Source organism: Puma concolor, chromosome C2 (assembly GCF_028749965.1).
Source record: "Puma concolor isolate L17-30 chromosome C2, mPumCon1.1.hap2, whole genome shotgun sequence".
Lineage (NCBI taxonomy): Eukaryota > Metazoa > Chordata > Mammalia > Carnivora > Felidae > Puma > Puma concolor.
Window position 1 is genome coordinate 133285508 of NC_141675.1, and position 17510 is coordinate 133303017.

General features: G+C 34.5%; 1 long non-coding RNA gene across 2 annotated transcripts in view; it reads left to right on the forward strand.

Moving 5' to 3' along the window:
• Positions 1-17510, forward strand: part of LOC147577543 (uncharacterized) — a 544234-nt gene that overhangs the window by 431651 nt on the left and 95073 nt on the right. For both annotated transcript variants that reach the window (XR_015240381.1, XR_015240382.1), the window contains exon 8: positions 4751-4811. This is a non-coding gene — a long non-coding RNA (uncharacterized LOC147577543). The remainder of the gene's footprint in view (positions 1-4750; positions 4812-17510) is intronic.

Genomic DNA, 17510 nt, shown 5'->3' on the forward strand with positions numbered 1-17510 from the left:
ACTTCTACTTTCCAATTTCTGCTAGTTTGTTTCTTGATTCCTTTATCACCAATAAAGTCTCCTTTAGCATTTATTGAGACACTTACATTTAGAAGTGAGCTTTTCTCACTTGAAAGTTCTCTCTGAATGACTCCCGCATGGGCGGGGGGGGGAAGGGGGGGCAGGTTCATTTGATTCATTGCTATTACCCTGTGCCTGTCACAAGGCCAACCCACATTCTAGTACTTAATAAATTCCTGCTGAATAAGTGAATGAGAACTGAAAATCTAAATTTTTCTTTCTGTAAGAGCATATCTTCTTGATTCTTGCTATGCTGAAGCATGAGACATATGTGTCTGTAGCCCATGCTTGATTTCCACCAGGCACTCCAAGCATGTGCTTAGGGCATTAGCAAAATTTGTCCAGAATTTTGCAACCTAGAAGAAAGCAATTTTAATTTCAGCACATGTGTCAGTTTTTGTTTTATGGTTTAGAATTGTTTGTATTTTGAATTACAAATGGGGAAGATGCCAGAATGGTTCCTGTGTGTGTGTGTGTGTGTGCATGTGTACGTGTGTGCATGTGCGCATGTGTGCACATGTGCATATTCCCTCCTATCATTTCAAAAGAAAGTGACCCAAAGAACATGGCATAAAAAGACCTAGACTATTTTTAGGGTCTGTTTCCTAGATCCCTGAATCTTTTTTTTTTTTTTTTTTTTGATGATGATGATTGATTTTTAGTTAAATCGTGGTTTGATTATCTTTAAACCTTTGTCATGTAATGTGTGTTGTGTGGCTGTATATCCATGGAGGAGGGATAATGTTAGCCCATCGTTTGGTAAAGTCCTGCAAATAATTTTTTTGCAAGCATAATTATACTTTAGATAAAGATCTCCCATTACCGAACCATTTTTTTTTAATGGAGGAGAAGAACATGATTCTTTTTAGTACTACTGAGTATGTTTGGTTTAAATACTAATAATGCTCTTTTTCCCGCCTGGCTTTAGATTCTGCTTAAGGAAATGGTGAAAGATTTAATTCACTGTACTTTTGTTAGAAAGTCTGGAAATGTTCCTCCATGGGAACTTTGGTCGCCTGCTAGAATGGAAATTCATTGGGCAGGGGGAACCATTTCATTTTATTGCCTGAGAGGTGTTGATAACATTCCCTACATCTTTCAAAGGCATCTTTCATGCCAAACAGGCAAACTGTAGCTAGCGAAGGAACAGAAAGAGCACTACTTACATGAGTCATTCTCAGCAAACCAGCACAGCAGCTGTGCTAGGTACTGATGAGGATTACCACAGAACCCAGTTGCAAGGTTTTGTGTGGTTGAAGAGACAACTAGCTCTCTCTGGGGACCACTTTGAAGGAGATTGAAGCAATAATGCATCCCCACTGTTGCTAGTGGATTTTGTGGCCATGTAGTACAAAACGTGTGCCAGATAAAATCAGAAAGTAATAGAAAGCAAGAAGAATCGCACAGATTTTTAATCTTAATGTGAGAGACTAAAACAAATGTCCTGAGCTTGTTGCATGTATTAGTAAGGAGTAGGAGACAGAGGATGGGATGCCTTTAACTCAGAACACTTGCAGGGCTTCCGTCTTTTCATTTGAGAACCATTTGGGTGTGTTGTGAAATAAAGTTGCAGAGTAGGCATGTTCAGACCTTTATTTGCTACAGTTAGTAGGAAAGATTCCCCCCCCCCCCCACCACCTTAAATAAAAGAAGCCAGAGTTTTCTGTGCAAACTGAAACAGGCGTTGCAAGAATCAGATTCACTTTGGACGAGTCTTCACATTCCAAGTCCTCATTGCATCAGGCAGCACAATTCCATCTCTGGTTGATGGGCAGAAAAAGTGGGCAGCTTGCCAGGTAGACGTTTCCATGACTCCCAGCCCCCAAAGGTGATGCGTTTTTCAGCTAATTCAATGAAGAGTGGGCTGAACTTTGGGTCTAAACGAGACAATAGCTGCCTTCGCAGTATCAGCAGAATGGTTTGATGGGAATGCACTCTACATTTGGCAGAGAATCATGTGACCTTACGACTGAGATTTTGTGATGGTGCCAACGGAGACTTGGAAAGCAGCAACCGTCCTGACTTTTTTCTTCTTTTCTAGCATGGCTCAGAAAATGGTGGATCTTAATACTTGACTTTAGCCAGACTCAGCAAGCGACTGAGCTTTGAAGCACAACTTCGCCTTTATTCTGGGTTTTTGGCAGGCCACCAGGAGGCTGTCCCTTTCACGCCTGATAAATTCTGCTGCTTATCTCTAAATAGGAAAAAAAAAAGAAAGAAAAATATAAACAGAATATTGAGGCATAACAAGTGAATCTTAAAATTGTATGTGCTTTTTGTTTTTTGGCTTTTCTTACTGCTGATTTTTTTTTAATGTTAATACCCTTTCTGCTTGCTGAAGAATCCAAGTACTTTTTTTTTTTTTTTTTTTTTTTTGGTTTATAATGAACAGGCATTTGAACAGGGCAAACAGGACGGCCGCAGCAGTGAGCATGAGATCATTGCAGCAGAGTAGCAAACTGGCACCCTGCCTTCTCACCCTTTTGGTTCAGGAGACAAACGTGTGCAATCCTCATTTCTAAAGTCAGCTCAGCCTGGAAGGATTCCTGGTCTCTCCCACCTTCTACCATTCTGCTGCCAGGGACAGCAAGGATTGGTGCAGCTTCTGCGCAGTGCTTTGTGCCTGGAATACCGAGAAGGAAGAAAAAGAAGACAAGCACCCTGGTCCTTTTTTTCCAAGAAATAACAGGAGCCCTGAAGAAAAAAAAATCTGAGTTTGTCCTACTTCATGCAACAGTGCTGAAAAAAAATGAGACGCTCCTGCTCAAAAACAAAAACAAAAACAAACAAACAAAAATCCAAACCAAAACAAACCAAAAAAAAAGCAAACATTGGCTTGTATACCTACAGAGACATCGGGCTTTGTAAAGCAGCTTTGTAAGGCAACATAACCAAATGAGCCTTCCTTATTTTTATTATTTCAAAAAATATGGCATAATTAGCAATATATTGCACTTGGTGAAATCGCACCTTTCATATCAGGTATAACTTTTTTTGTTGTTTCTTTTTAAGCCTACTCTTATATAAAAGGGGAACCTTGAACTTTCAATGTACTCTTATTTAGCTCATCACCCACTTTACTCTTATTAACTTTTTCCTTTTGCTGTCTTGCTCTAATCCTGATTAGAATAGAAACTTAAGTAAAAATAGAAAAATGTCTATGGAAAGGACGGTACATGTTTTTACTTTTGTTATACATCGAAGTTTGGAAAGACATTAATATGTTATCTATGCTTTTCATGTACAGTATTAGTTTTTGCTATCTAAGAAAAGTGAGCGTTTAGTCCTAGCTGTTTAAAGAAACTAAAGCTTTCGTTTGCTGTGACTCATAATTTAAAATGTGGAAGAAGAAACTTTTTGAACTTCTAAAAAAAAAAGGGGTCATATTAGAAGATACATTAAACTACTGACAAATAAAATTAGTTTGGGGGAAGTTATATTTAAACTATTTACCAGGATTTCAGTATAACCGAAATAGAGATGTAAAGATCATGTTCTCAGTTGCTAAGTAAAAAAGAAGCTTGTTTCACAATAATACTCTCTTTTAAAATATATTTTAAAAGAAGCATTTGTCTTAGGGCAGTTCCAGAGAGCGCTAGAAATATCCATTAAGTATTTTAGTGGAAAAAGTACATACAAACTTGTTTTAAGTTTAAAGCAATGATTGGCTCAGTAGATAAATGCACTGCATTCTAATTATTTTGTCTATTTGTACAAGTAAATTGCTAAGCAATTTAAGCATTTCATAGCAAAACCCAGTTTTGCCTGGTTCAGTGGGAAAGGATTAGCAGATGTATTCCACCTATTTTAATTTTGATTAAAACTGTTTCTAAACATGTTTAAAAATTGCTAAAAAGAAAAAGTGCTTCTTAAAAATACAGCGTATATGAATGAACACTATGGTTTGCATATTAAGAATTGGTGCTCTAATATTTTCCACGAAAAGCATAAACTTTAAGCAAACTGTTGTGCTTTTAAAATCATATTTTGTCATATTGACAATATGTAGGGTAAACAAAGAGAAAATATTATAGAACTGATGCATTCTACCTTCTTTTTTGTCATTCCATGAAGAATTATGGGAAATTGCAATCACCCTATATACTGATAATATTCAAATAAAACGTTTTATTAAGTTTATCGGTTACTGTTCACTAATTATTTAAAAAATAGCCCTTGCTCCTTCATGCTGCCTCCGCTAATGGAGCATCAACTTTCACAGGCTTAATTAACATTTATAAACCTGTTTTCATGTTTCAAGATCCTTTAGTTGAAAAACATTATTTTAAATGTTATTTTTAGGAGCCATTAGTCTCTACACTCTTAATTATCTTATTAAGCTCCATGCCAAATCCAAATCTCTTTTCAGCTTTCACTAGTTCATTGTGCAAAACCTAGTCGCTTCTTTAACAGCCATGCCTCCTTTCACTTTCAAAACTGTTACTGTGAAAACAACACCAACCAAAATGAACGCATAAATGCAAACTATGAAACCACATTGTATGTCATATGAGTAGCCTTGGGTGGGGCTCTGTGAGTCTTCCAAGCCTTTAAAAAAAATACTTTAAAAGGTTTTGCCCATTTTGACATTGTGTTTTGTTCTCGACGTCTACCTTCATTCCCACCATCCAGCCAGATGATTCTCCTAGACAGCAGTTGTCTGATATTTCTCCTTTTGTGGTTGTTTTAGGGAAAAACTTAAAATGGATATGAGAAGTGAAGAAAGTGATCATAGGAGAAAATCATCTCAGGTAAAAACAAAAAGCAAAAGAGCAATTAATATTTAATATTTTTAAAGAAAAAAATAAAACAATTTTGACTGTGTTTAGTGATAAGAATTCGTTTCATATTCTCTATGGATCTAGCTGTTGGAATTTTCATTGATGGCTTGAGAATTTATGCTGTTACCTACCTTTGTGAAAAATTTTTGTCTGAGTTTGTGATCAGTGTGCAGTTTGAGTCCCTTTGAATTCTGTATCTATATATCCATTCATGTAGCTATACATCCATTCATAGAACGGTTGAATAGAAAGTAATTTAGAAAAAGAAAATATATATTTTTTATTTGTCATACCATATAAAAGGAAGTGAAATCTGGGGGGAGGGAATAAAGTTGTGCTGTTTTCAAAAATTGATCTACTAAGATAATGAAACCAAAATATACATTCTTATAGTTATGATAAAACCCAAAACAAATGTTGCTTTTTATTTCACATCTAAATTTATTAATATATGTTGAGACATTTTTACTATAATTAAATGCATGATTGTTGATTTTTTACTGTGGTTTTTAATAAGTATGGCAATAATTAGAAAACAAATAATGGCAAAAATTATGTAGACCAAATCATCTATTTAAAGTTTAAGAAACACATTTCATTTATTTCAAAACATGCAAAAAACACTAAGTAATTTTTATGTAGTGTTACTATTTTTCACAATGAAGATATAATTTAGAAATGCTAAATATTGTGGATATGAGTGATACGATTAATGATTGTACAACTTACAATTTTGTTGCTGTTGAGCTTAAAATCTTTTAAAAAACGTGAGTGTGGCTGGCTTTATGTTTATTCTTTGTGTGTTTGCTTATTGTCTGGTGGTTTAAAATTTTTTTAGTGACAATTTATTTTTGCCCAACCTGTTGACCAGGTAAGAGTTGTATGTAGCTATATAGTATGTTTAAGAATATCTTTTTTTGAAAAATAAATTTAAATATATTGTGTTGAAGAGGCAAGATATATTCTCTTTTATGCAATAGATCTGGAGTATAAATTTTAGTAGTAGTAACATTGCTAGTAGTAATAATGCTTGTTAGTATGTCATTAATTTTGGTTTTCTGATAATAGTTTATCCAAATATAGTTAATTTCAGTTTTAATCCAACTATAGACACATATGTATACATTTAATACTTTTCAATAACTTCCTGCATTCTCTGTCTAGTCAACAGAATCTTACTTGTTTTATGAGAAAGTTATAATGTTACCCATTCCTTAAAACCACTAACCGAGGTTTTATAAAAGAGTTAAAACAAGCACAGTCTGACTCTTACACAATTAGCTTAATAGTTAATTTGGTCTTAATTATAGGCTGGTAGTACTACATTCATGCCTCACAATTACATAATTCATACATGCATGTATATATCCTTTTTTTTTCTTTTAAAACTCGTTATTAATTAGAACAGTCCAAATACAAAATATTCAGTATTAAAACAAAATTTATCTGTGAAAAATATTTCAATATACTAGTCTTTAAATTCTCATGTATAGAAACCTGTATTTAGTGTAGGATATTTATGAAGGCCTTTAACTGGGAATATGTATACTAAAAGCATTTTAGCATTTAAAATATTTATACTAAAGGATCGATATGATTATTTTCATTTAATTTCATCAGATATTTACAACAAATTCTGCATTAATAGGGAGCCCAAGTGAGATGTTGCCCATTGGCATAAACCCGTAGATCCGATCTTGTGGTGAAGTGGACTGCACAAGCTCGCTTCTATGGGTCTTTGTCAGTGTGGTAATCTAACAAAATGTTATAGACAAATGCCGTTAAATAAATTTTAGTCAAGCTCCTGTTAAATTTTAGTTGATTACTTTTGAAGAATTTATATTTTTCTTTGTTTCTCATGTATATATTAACCCTCATCTGTCTTTAGAGGCAGGCTTCAATTGTCGAACACTAGGAAGGGTTTATAACATAGCCATTTAAGTTTGAATCCAAGTATAGTAAATTACTTAAGAAACTTGAATCTTTATAGCAGGGTTTGAAACATGGTCTGAATAGATCCTGTTCAGATACTTAAGTTCACATTATAGTGGTTAGTATACCTCACTGACTTCAATAAGGAAATTAAAGGTTATAACTGGGATTTATGTATTACTGTTGAGCTGTTTTCTCTTGAAAAATGAAGTTGAATGCTATTTCTTTTTAATATTATTAATTACTGGGAGAACTATGCCAGGAGAGATGTCAGAGGACATTTTGTATGACCTGTGCTGGAAATCCAAGAGGTTAGGATAGTCCTAGGAGACACATACTAAGTTCATTGGTGAAATGTTAGCGTATTATATCTACATCCTTGCCAAGCCCGTAGGTGTATGGCCGCCATATTTGGAGGAGCTGACTGAAGATATGATAAGGAGTTTGAAGCAACATTGGAAGCTGTGTGCATCCGGGTTGAGGTAGTAGGTTGTATGGTTTAGAGTTACACCCTGGGAGTTAACTGTACAACCTTCTAGCTTTCCTTGGAGCACACTTGAGCCATCGAGGAATCCTTCACCACTTTAATCTGATCAAGCCAATTTCTGTGCAAGAAGGTAATGTGTCATGAGTATTTTGGATAATTAATTTGAGGCTTTATTACATTAAAATGATCTTTTCATCCCTAAATACTAGATTATTCCATTTGAATCTTCTTATAAAAATTGGCAAGATGGTATTTCTAATAGGTTGTTACTTTATGAGCGAACATTTTTAGGAACTGGTGAGCAGTGACTTAAACTGCATTGATATTGCAACTCTTCAGTCACAGATTCACAAAATTTGGCTCTTAATTTTGCAAAGGGATCATTGGTCTCTCTTTCTATTCTATTGGCTACTTAGACACTACAGTAAAACAAAAACAAAAATAAAAAACAAGTCTGCTGGTATCAATGATCTAATAGCACGTTGTCTGAGTCTTTCTTATGACACATCACTTTCTCCCTTATATTATGGTTATCTATGTGCTTGTTTATTTTTTTCCCAGTATATACTAGACTGTAAGCCCCTTGAGGGCAAAGTCCATGCCTTATTTTTCATTGTATCCCCTACAGTAGTTTTCACATAAGATCTAAATATTTATTGGATGAATGAATGGAGTATAAGATCTCACCCTGTGATGAGTTTCTACTGAATATTTGAATGAATTACAAAAATAGTCACAAATTTGAGTATTGTGTGTTGGTCCTGAAATTTGCCTAAATTTAATTCCCACACTGCTCTGCATCAGTTAATATACTTGCTTTTTTTTTTTACTGTGTTGAGTGTGCCCATTCATCCTAGACATACAATTTAAAATTTAGAATTACTTTTTCCCTAGAATAAAAATAGAGCAGATTCATTTTTATTAATAATTTCATTATAGTTTATAACTCTAAATTTAGATTGTGCGTATTTCTTTTGAATTTTTAAATTCCTTGGTTTCTAGATAAATAGTTTTTCTTTCAGCATCAATTTTACAAATCAGCTTTTTGTGTTTTGTATACTTCCCTTGTATTCTACCTTTTATTTTTGTACAGCTACATCTGTTGAATAAACCAGAAACAGCAATATCATAAGTATGTCAAGAAATTAATAATAAGTATATGAAGTATAATAGAGGATTAGATCACACTTTTGTTTGAAGGGAAGGCACCTGTAATATTCTGTCTGTACAAAGCAAATGAGTCTCTTTGGAGTCCATTAAACTGTCATAAATTTTAGTGGCAATGAATGGTGTAACTTATATAGAGAAACTAGTTTATGTAGATCATCTTTCAGTCACAGAATTAAATAGTTGTAGATATTGGAACCTTAAACTCTATGTATGAAACATTGAATACATTAGAAAAGATTTTTAGATATCAATGTGTTAAGAACCCTAAGATACTGGCAATGTGGTGATAAGCTTCCTATAGAACACTCTGGCATCCAGAATACCTCAGAATCTAGAATTTGCCAACAATGGTGAAGAAGGAACTTTTGAATCACCAAAGGAAGAACACATGAGCCTTAGAAAGCTGAATACCAATAATTTCAAGGAAAGTTATTTGATTAGTACGCAGAGGTTAAAGACTAGTATTCTTAAGGCTCCTGGATGGCTCAGTAGGTTGAGCATCTGACTCTTGATTTCAGCTCAGGTCATGATCCCAGGGTTGTGAGATTGAGCCCCACTCAGCATGGAGCCTGCTTAAGATTCTCTCCCTCTCCCTTTGCCTCTCTCTCTCTCTCTCTCTCTCTCAAATAAATAAATAAATAAATAAATAAATAAATAAATAAATACTAGTAGTTGCTAAGAAGGAAGAGTCTTTTTATTTTTTTAATTTTTTTTAAATTTTTTTAAATGTTTATTTATTTTTGAGACAGAGAGAGACAGAGCATGAATGGGGGAGGGGCAGAGAGAGAGGGAAACACAGAATCAGAAGCAGGCTCCAAGCTCCGAGCCATCAGCCCAGAGCCTGGGAAGAGTCTTTTTAAGGAACAATCAAAAGATAGTGAGAGGCAGGAGACATAGACAAGAGAGTGAGAAAGAGACAGAGGAAATGAAGAGATGAGAAGGAAAGTACTCCTAGCAAAGAAAAACAATGTTGTGCCTAATGGTAGCAGTTCTACACAAAAGTGTAAGAAGTAGACAACTGAGTGGTAAACAATTACATCTTTGTAAATAGTGTAGCCCTTGAGAGCCTGGAGTTCCTTTTGCACACACGTGTGTGTGTGTGTGTGTGTGTGTGTGTGTATGCCAACACTCTTGTGTATAGCTTTGAAGACCAAGTCAGCATCTTTGATGGGCCAAGTAGAATACTATTGCCCAGAAATGCCTGTTTCCATGTGTTGCAACAGAGTTAAGTGTATCACAGAAGTCAACTGTGGTGTACAGTGATAATCTTCTGAAAATACCATGTCAAATGCATAGAATTGTGGTCTCTTATCTACCTTATCTAAAGTGAACTGTTATCATGAGAGAACAGTTTAAAACTTACAACGACATAGCTGTGATCAAAAGTGTTAGTCATACAGAAGTCATAATAATTCTGAAAGGCAGAGGATATGATTAGTATAAATGAAGAAAATAAAAACTCTTCTGTAGGGTGAGAATACTACATGGGGATGCTTTCACTAGTGATTAATTATGAATTTGCTCTTCCAACTATGGAGGTTATTTAGCTTACTATAGTTTTATAAAAAAAATTATGGATGACAAATACACAGATTGATGAGATTATTTCAAAGAAGCCAAGATTCAGGACCACTGCTGGTATCAAATATCTAGGAATAGTTCAATTATGCCCAATAAACCATGGGGAAATATTGTACATTTAGAGAGTTAGAATTCAGTGAGGGAACAACTGTGTAGATTGAATAATTCCTGTAAGAATTTTAAGTGGTCAAGTTTTACTATGTAGCAAGATTTCCATATTTGGTAACAAAAGAAGTATGAAAATTCAGGAAACAATTAAATATCGGCAAATTTCACTTAACCACTATCACTCTTGATATTTTGAGACTTTTTGTTCAGAGTAGCTGATTTTGTTTAGATGCTTTGTGGAGTGAGGCAGGAGGAGTTGGAACTGGAAGCATGGAATCAGGGAGGGAGAAAGGAAGAAAAAGGAAAACCAACTGCAAATCAGTCAATTGGACCATGCTAGAAAAGTCTAATTTAGTTTATAACACCAGTTCATTTTAATACTCTTATATTGCTTGTTATTATTAGTTCAGTGAACTATGAGGGAATCAGATAAATTACTTGGCAGTTGAACTGAGCCTTTTTGAAAACAATCCAGAAGTCCATGAGCTATGCTATTAGAATAAATGAGTCTGTTTCTGTAAATAATTATTCTGTTTCTCTTATTCCCTATTATCAAGTGCTGACTCATGAACATAGGTGATTCCCTAAGATTCCCCAAAAGATGTGATATGAAATTCTGCCACCCTGAACCTTACTTTGTACCCATGCCTGGATTCTCTTCCACAGAATGTAGGAATAATTCTTGAAGTCACTAATTATATCCTCTGCCTTTCAGAATTATTATGACTTCTGCATGACTAACATTGATCTTGGGGAGCACTGATACCTCCCTAAAAGACCTGTAAGGAATGCCTGTGAAAGACCATGAGGTGAAGGATCTGACATACCGAGAGAGCATTCATCTCTTACTTGTTTACTAATTGCTACCATCCACTACTATTTCCAAACAAACCTGCTCCATGTTAACATCATGTTCTTCAGGATTAGTGGATATCACTTCTTCATCCCCAAGTCTTTACTCTTTCTCTAAGGACTTTCTCAATTTCAAATTCTGATAGCCATTGAAACTTTTTTTTCCCACAGAGCTTTTTCTAACTTCCATTAGCGGTTAAGTCCAAGTGTCCAAGGGGACTGTGACTTCCTAGCACTGTATATACTTTTTTTTTTAATTGTTGGATTGGGTTGAACTGTAGATCATTTATAGGCAATGATGAGAAACTATACACACCTTAAAATAAACTATGCTTCAGAGGTAAAGTCCTATGTTATCTGAGATATTTCTAGACTCTTCAGAATATATCATTATGGGATAAGGGTTTTTTTTTAAACACAGTCTATAACATTCAGTTAAGCCTGTGATATACTATTTGAAGGTGATTTATGAAATTAGCTACTCTCTATTATTTATACTAAACCTAAGCCCCTTGTGTACAGAAATAGCTGTCTTTTCCAAACTCACAACTCCCTACCCTAGTGCTCTGCATATATGATGAAATCTTTGGTGAATGAACAAAACATTTTTAAGTGAAACAAAAACATTATGTGATATATTAGGGTAATTCTATATTTAAGTATACTTCCTCAAGATTTTAAAGTTTTTTTAAAGAGAAATTAGAAATATCATATTTAACTTTGGAGAAGTCTATTGAAGGGTAGTTCTTGATTTTTAAGTTGGCATTGTCTTGTGTGTGCCTTCATTTGTGACTTCTTTCTACTCCATGTGGAATGTGTGAGTTAAATAAACTTACCCATGTCTCTCTCCTGTCTCTGATCCCTCTTAAATCCTATTCTGTTTCTCTTCATTCTGGACTCCTGGAACTCTTACTTGACCCTAATCATATTCAACCTCGTTTTTCCCATTACATTTTGTAGGTTTACGTATGATCAGTGACGTTAGTTTGTAAGCTGTATAATTCATGTATTACATTTACTTAGTAAGAACTTAAATAGTACTTGATTGAAATTAAAAATTAAATCTAGATTTAAAAGTGGTAGGAACCTTAGAGATCAATAACCCATTTTCCAGATAACGAAACTGAGCCCTAGAATGTTCAATGATTTTTGTCAGAACCAATCCACTAGTAATGGACACAGCCTAAATTTTTATCTAGGTCAATGATCTATGCAAGAAGATGTATTTTATGTATGCTATCAATATATTTTTAGGTAGTATCATTAAACAAAATGTAATTGATTGAAATAAGATGATAAAGTTTTATTTTTAAAAGACTACAAATAACACAATAATTTATCTTCACACTCAAATATGATAGATATAATTAATATCATTTAAAATGAACTCTGTATCCATTTCATTTTTTCTTTTCAAATAGAAATGCACTCTTACTATGGAGGCATAGAGAAAATTTTATCTACTTTCTAGTCCACTATGGTAATTCCCCTCCTTCCAGAACCCTTCTCTAGGGGAGAGGAGTATGGCCTAGCAGTTAGTGATATATCCTAAGTAAAAAGGGAAGAAACTGTGAATTGGTTAACCTGTTAGTATTATGTTGCTTGGAAGAATGAAAGTTAATATGAAATGGTAGCCATAACTAAGCTCAACTTCAGAGCTCAATTGCTTGTATCCTCCCCAAGATATACAAGATAGCATTATGTAAAACACTTTTACCAAGGATCGTGAACTTGAATAGCTTCAGGGTCTAGGCAATATAGTAAGCCAGACTTGAAGACAAGAGGAAGTAACAGGGACTGTGGTAGACCAAAGATACAGTCGCTCTCAAGGTATTTCAAAATGACTTCATCAGTCATTTGGCTCCCAAGGGTAGCCATTTTTCCATCTCCTACATGAAAATATCACACAGTAAAGCAAAATTGCAATAAATCTTCTCCTTTAATAAACCTAGAAGCATCTTTTCTTACAGTTGACCTAGATAATTGGGAGTATCTATGATACTCTATGCTGATGCTATTATGTCAAATAAAGATGTCTGATCCATGATAGTCTAAATATTTCCTTGAATTTAATGGACTAATGGAAAATATTTACTGATCAAGCAACAACTATCAATTGCAATATTTGTTTGATGGTGTTTTAATGAAAGAAAGGTAGTGGTAATGATTATAGTAGTCCCAGTAGTACTATGTAGTTTTAGGTTTCCCTTTGTCTCTGAATCTCAATGTGCAAAACAATGATATCCTGATACTTTTTATTTCTCAAATAATTGATACTGTAAATAGATGGATAGATAACCTTTTGAAGTCAGAAAAAAATCAAAAGGTTAAATAGAGTGAACACAATTAAAGTTCAAGGGTTTTCATCTCCGTATAATGTTTTAGATTAGGGCAACTGAGTAGAGCTCAAGAATAAAGTAACTGGTGGTGTTGTTAATTGTATTTTATTGTGTGATAATTAAAAGACCAGTTATGCATACATCTGGAATTAGATCAGGTTCCTGTCCATAAATTTTTCAATATAATTTAATCCAATGAACTTAAATGTGGCAAATAGAAATGACACAACCAATTATGAAAACACTGAGTTTGTAGTAATGAAGAAGACTCATGTTTGCAGTGTTGCTGTGTGTAGTAGAAACTTTCCTATTAAATACAATTAGGATTAGCCGTTGGTACCATGAAGATTTTTGAGAAATGGATCTTAAAAACTAACACATACATACAATACACATTTTGTTTAAATTTGAAAGCTTGATTGTATATTTGCCAGTATTTTTACGCAAGCCAAGAACTACTCTTGAGTTTGGTTGCTGATTACAGATCTTAGTCATGTTTTGTTTTTTTTTTGTAAATCCCTTAATGCATCATCTATGATTTCTAATTTCTGTTGTTCCTTAGATGTCTTTAAGTGCACATCTAATGCCAAGAAATCTAACAGCAGAATACTACTTTCTTTATGATTGTTTCCAATCTTTTAACATTGTCTTACCTACATCCAACTCTCTAGCATTTTTTTAAATATGATCATATTTTATAAAGTCTTTCCAAAATGTTAAGGTTTAGAAAACCCTTCATTCTTTTCTCACTCATCTTTACATTGGTTTATATACTATTTAACTAAATGATACAATTTCACATTAACCTAACTGGCATAAACTGATTTGGGAACAAACATAACAGATTTCTGGCAAGCATACAAATCACTTGATGGGAGCAGAAATACTTGAGTGCTCTAGAACTTTCTGAGGTGATGGAAATGTTCTCTACATTGTCCAAAACAGTAACCATTAGCCACATAAAGCTGTTGTGCACTTGAAAGATGTCTAATGTGACTGAAGAAGTGAATTTAAGTTTAGTTAATTAAAATTTAAATAGCTACATGTGGATAGTAGCTAATGTATTGGACAGTGCAGTTCTGGAAAGGATCACACTTACATTTAGCATGCTGGGGCATTTAGCATCTGTTGAAAATGTCAGCTAATCTGTGAAGTGGTAAGTGATTACAAGTATTTCCTCGGTAGCTGAATTAAGATTTAGGGGAAGAATAACTTGGGAAACTCTAATTGATTTGGATTTCATTTTTGTTTTATTGTTTTTTATTTGTTTATTTTGTTCCTATTTGGGTATAGATTTAATTTTATGGGATTTTAAAATTTTATGCAAAAAAAGGCCGCCAAAACATTTGAAACTACAGAGGTTTGCAACTCTTTCTGAAGCATTCAGTCAACACAAACCTAATTAGAAAGCAAATAGCATTATTGCAGTAGCAAAACAAAAACAAAAATGTGTTCTTACTTTAGGATCATGGATCCATAAGAGACATAGAATGAACTTGTTGAGTCTCTGGGGTCTTTGAAAAAATGTGTAATACTTTAAAGGTATGTAGGTGTGTTTATTTTTCTGAGGAAGAAGTCCCAGCTCTTCTCAGATTATCCTAGCAGTCCATGATTTCCTGAAAAAGTTAAGAATAACTTCAGGAGGTTGCTGTTTAATGCTTTTTGAGGGACCAGAAGTTAATTAAGTAGTAAATACATAGAATTGAAAGCCTTTTTCTTACAAACATCGTAAATCTGTCTTCCTATCCATCCATCCACATACATATTTCAAATTATATAGTTTATATGTGTAATTAAATATGTAAAATTCTAATTAAACATTGCACAATATATAATTTATATGTATTTTAATTAATATTATATGTATAATTTAATTAATTGGCTAAACCTGTGGAACATAGTTAAGAAAGAGAATAGCGTAATTCTTTGGAAGGATTGAATAAAATTAGATGGCTAAAATCACTGTCATATGAAATGTGAATATTCAACTGTGAATTATTGGAAAAATCATTAAAATATAGATTAGACCATCTCTCAGTTTATTATATCAGTGTGTTTGCAAATTTTCTGCTTATGAGTGATTGGGTCCATTAAAGCAGTATAATTTATGAAACACAAAAAGACTGTCACCAGACCTATACTCAATAAAAGGACATTAAAATATGGGGAAAAATAGAAAATTGAACTTTATGTATTTTAAGAAAAATTAAGGTATTTAAGTTTAACGTGTCCCTTTCTGACTAGTATTTTTGTTTAATCCATCAACTACTGGTCCAAACACATCAGGTAGGATGGACTCTACTATAACAGTATTAGTCCTGTTTTTCTTTTTTAATGTTTGTTTTTATTTATGTTGAGAGAGAGAGGGAGAGCAGAAGAGGGGCAGAGAGAGACGGAGAGAGAGAATCCCAAGCAGGTTCCGAGCCGTCGGTGCAGAGCCCCATGTGGGGCTGGAACCCATGAACTGTGAGATCATGGCCTGAGTCAAAACCAAGATTCAGGCGCTCAACCGACTGAGTCACCCAGGCTTCCCTGGGGCTACTCCTCTTTCAGAAGTGAGAAAAAAGTCAGGGGGTTATGTAATGTCCTACAACCACATAAATGGTAAATCCTGGGACTGAAATGCGTCTTACACCAAAGGAGTTGATTTCAACTACTTTGTTGTGATGCCTCCCACAAGAGACTCAGCAATTTGAAAACAGTAGGTATCCACAGTAAAATTTGAAAGTAAGATTTGCTCTACTTCTTCTAAAATGAAAGTACAGCCTCACTTGTTGAGCTGGCCAGCCCTTTTTGTGCTTCCAGAGATTTTCTGGCCCAGTGTTTCTTTCAGTTTAGAGATCCACACAACAAAAGTTCGATGGGCTCTTTTCTGTTTGATTTTTTTCAAACACTGAATAGCATAAGGTTGCCAGACCTACCTAAAAACAGCAAATATATTTATTTCTAATGGAAATTTATCAGCTCAGTGTGGTTAAATGTTTATTTAATGGCTAAGAGAAACATTGAACAGCATCTCGCTATTACATAAATGATTACTTCTGCTTTTAAAGTATTTCAAAAATGGGAGTACAATAGGGGCACCTGGGTGTCTCAGTCAGTTAAGCGTCCAACTCTTGGTTTGGGCTCAGGTCGTGATCTCAAGGTTCGTGGGTTCGTGGGTTCTGTGCTGGCAGTGCAGAGCCTGCTTGGGATTCTCTCTCTCTCTCCTTGCCCCTCCACCACTTACAGGCTTGCTCGCTCTCTCAAAATAAATAAACTTTAAAAATGGGAGTACAATAAACCTTAAGTATTATTTGAGATTAGCTGATTAATATTTGGGAAGTATCTAAAATTGTTCCTTACATAATCTAGGGATTTAAGAAGACCTCCTTTTTCGTCTCCCTCCGCTAAAAATATTAGCTTGACACTTGCTTATTATTCCCTGACTTTCTCTGAGTTTTAAGACCTCTCAGAACAGTGGTTCTCAAATTTGTCTCTCTTGAGGACCCGAAGGGGGAAAGGAATGGAGGGCGGGAAGTGGGTGTAGTTTGAAAAAGTTCTCAGCATTATTCATATTTTCCATCTGCATAGGCACCCATTCCAATAGGCACCCATTATGTGGTCTGATTTCAGAGGCCTCAGAAAGGTCACCCCTGCTCTGAAATAGCTTGGTCTTTCATTCCACGTTAAACTTACAGCACAGTCATTGACTATTCCCCACTCCCCAGTAATAAAGGAATTGAACTCCGGCCCTAGAGTCAGACACACCTGAATTTATAAACAAGTCTTGAGCCAACTACTACTACAAAAACAGAGCTTTTCATCAGTGCTTTACGATCTTCATCTGTAAAGTGAAAATTATGATACCAGTACTGCAAGATTTTTGTGAAGATTAAAAGATTATATGTATATGGCATTTAGCAAGCATGGGACCTAGCAGATAATAGGAGTGGAAAGAATATAATTATTATGACCATCATTGCCTTCTGAAACTGTACAGTGTATTGTTTATTTATTAAAGGTCCCACAAGTCCAGAGCTGTGGAATTTACCTGAGCAGAGCCAACCACAGGAAACACTGGGAGGTGGTTATTTTCTCTAAGACCTCTTAGATTCTTGATCATCCTGGCTTTGCTGCCAAGCTTTGTTTTGAATATGTCACATTTCAAATATTCTCATTGTCAGGCATGATAGTGAAGAAGTCTCACCTTTTCCTTCT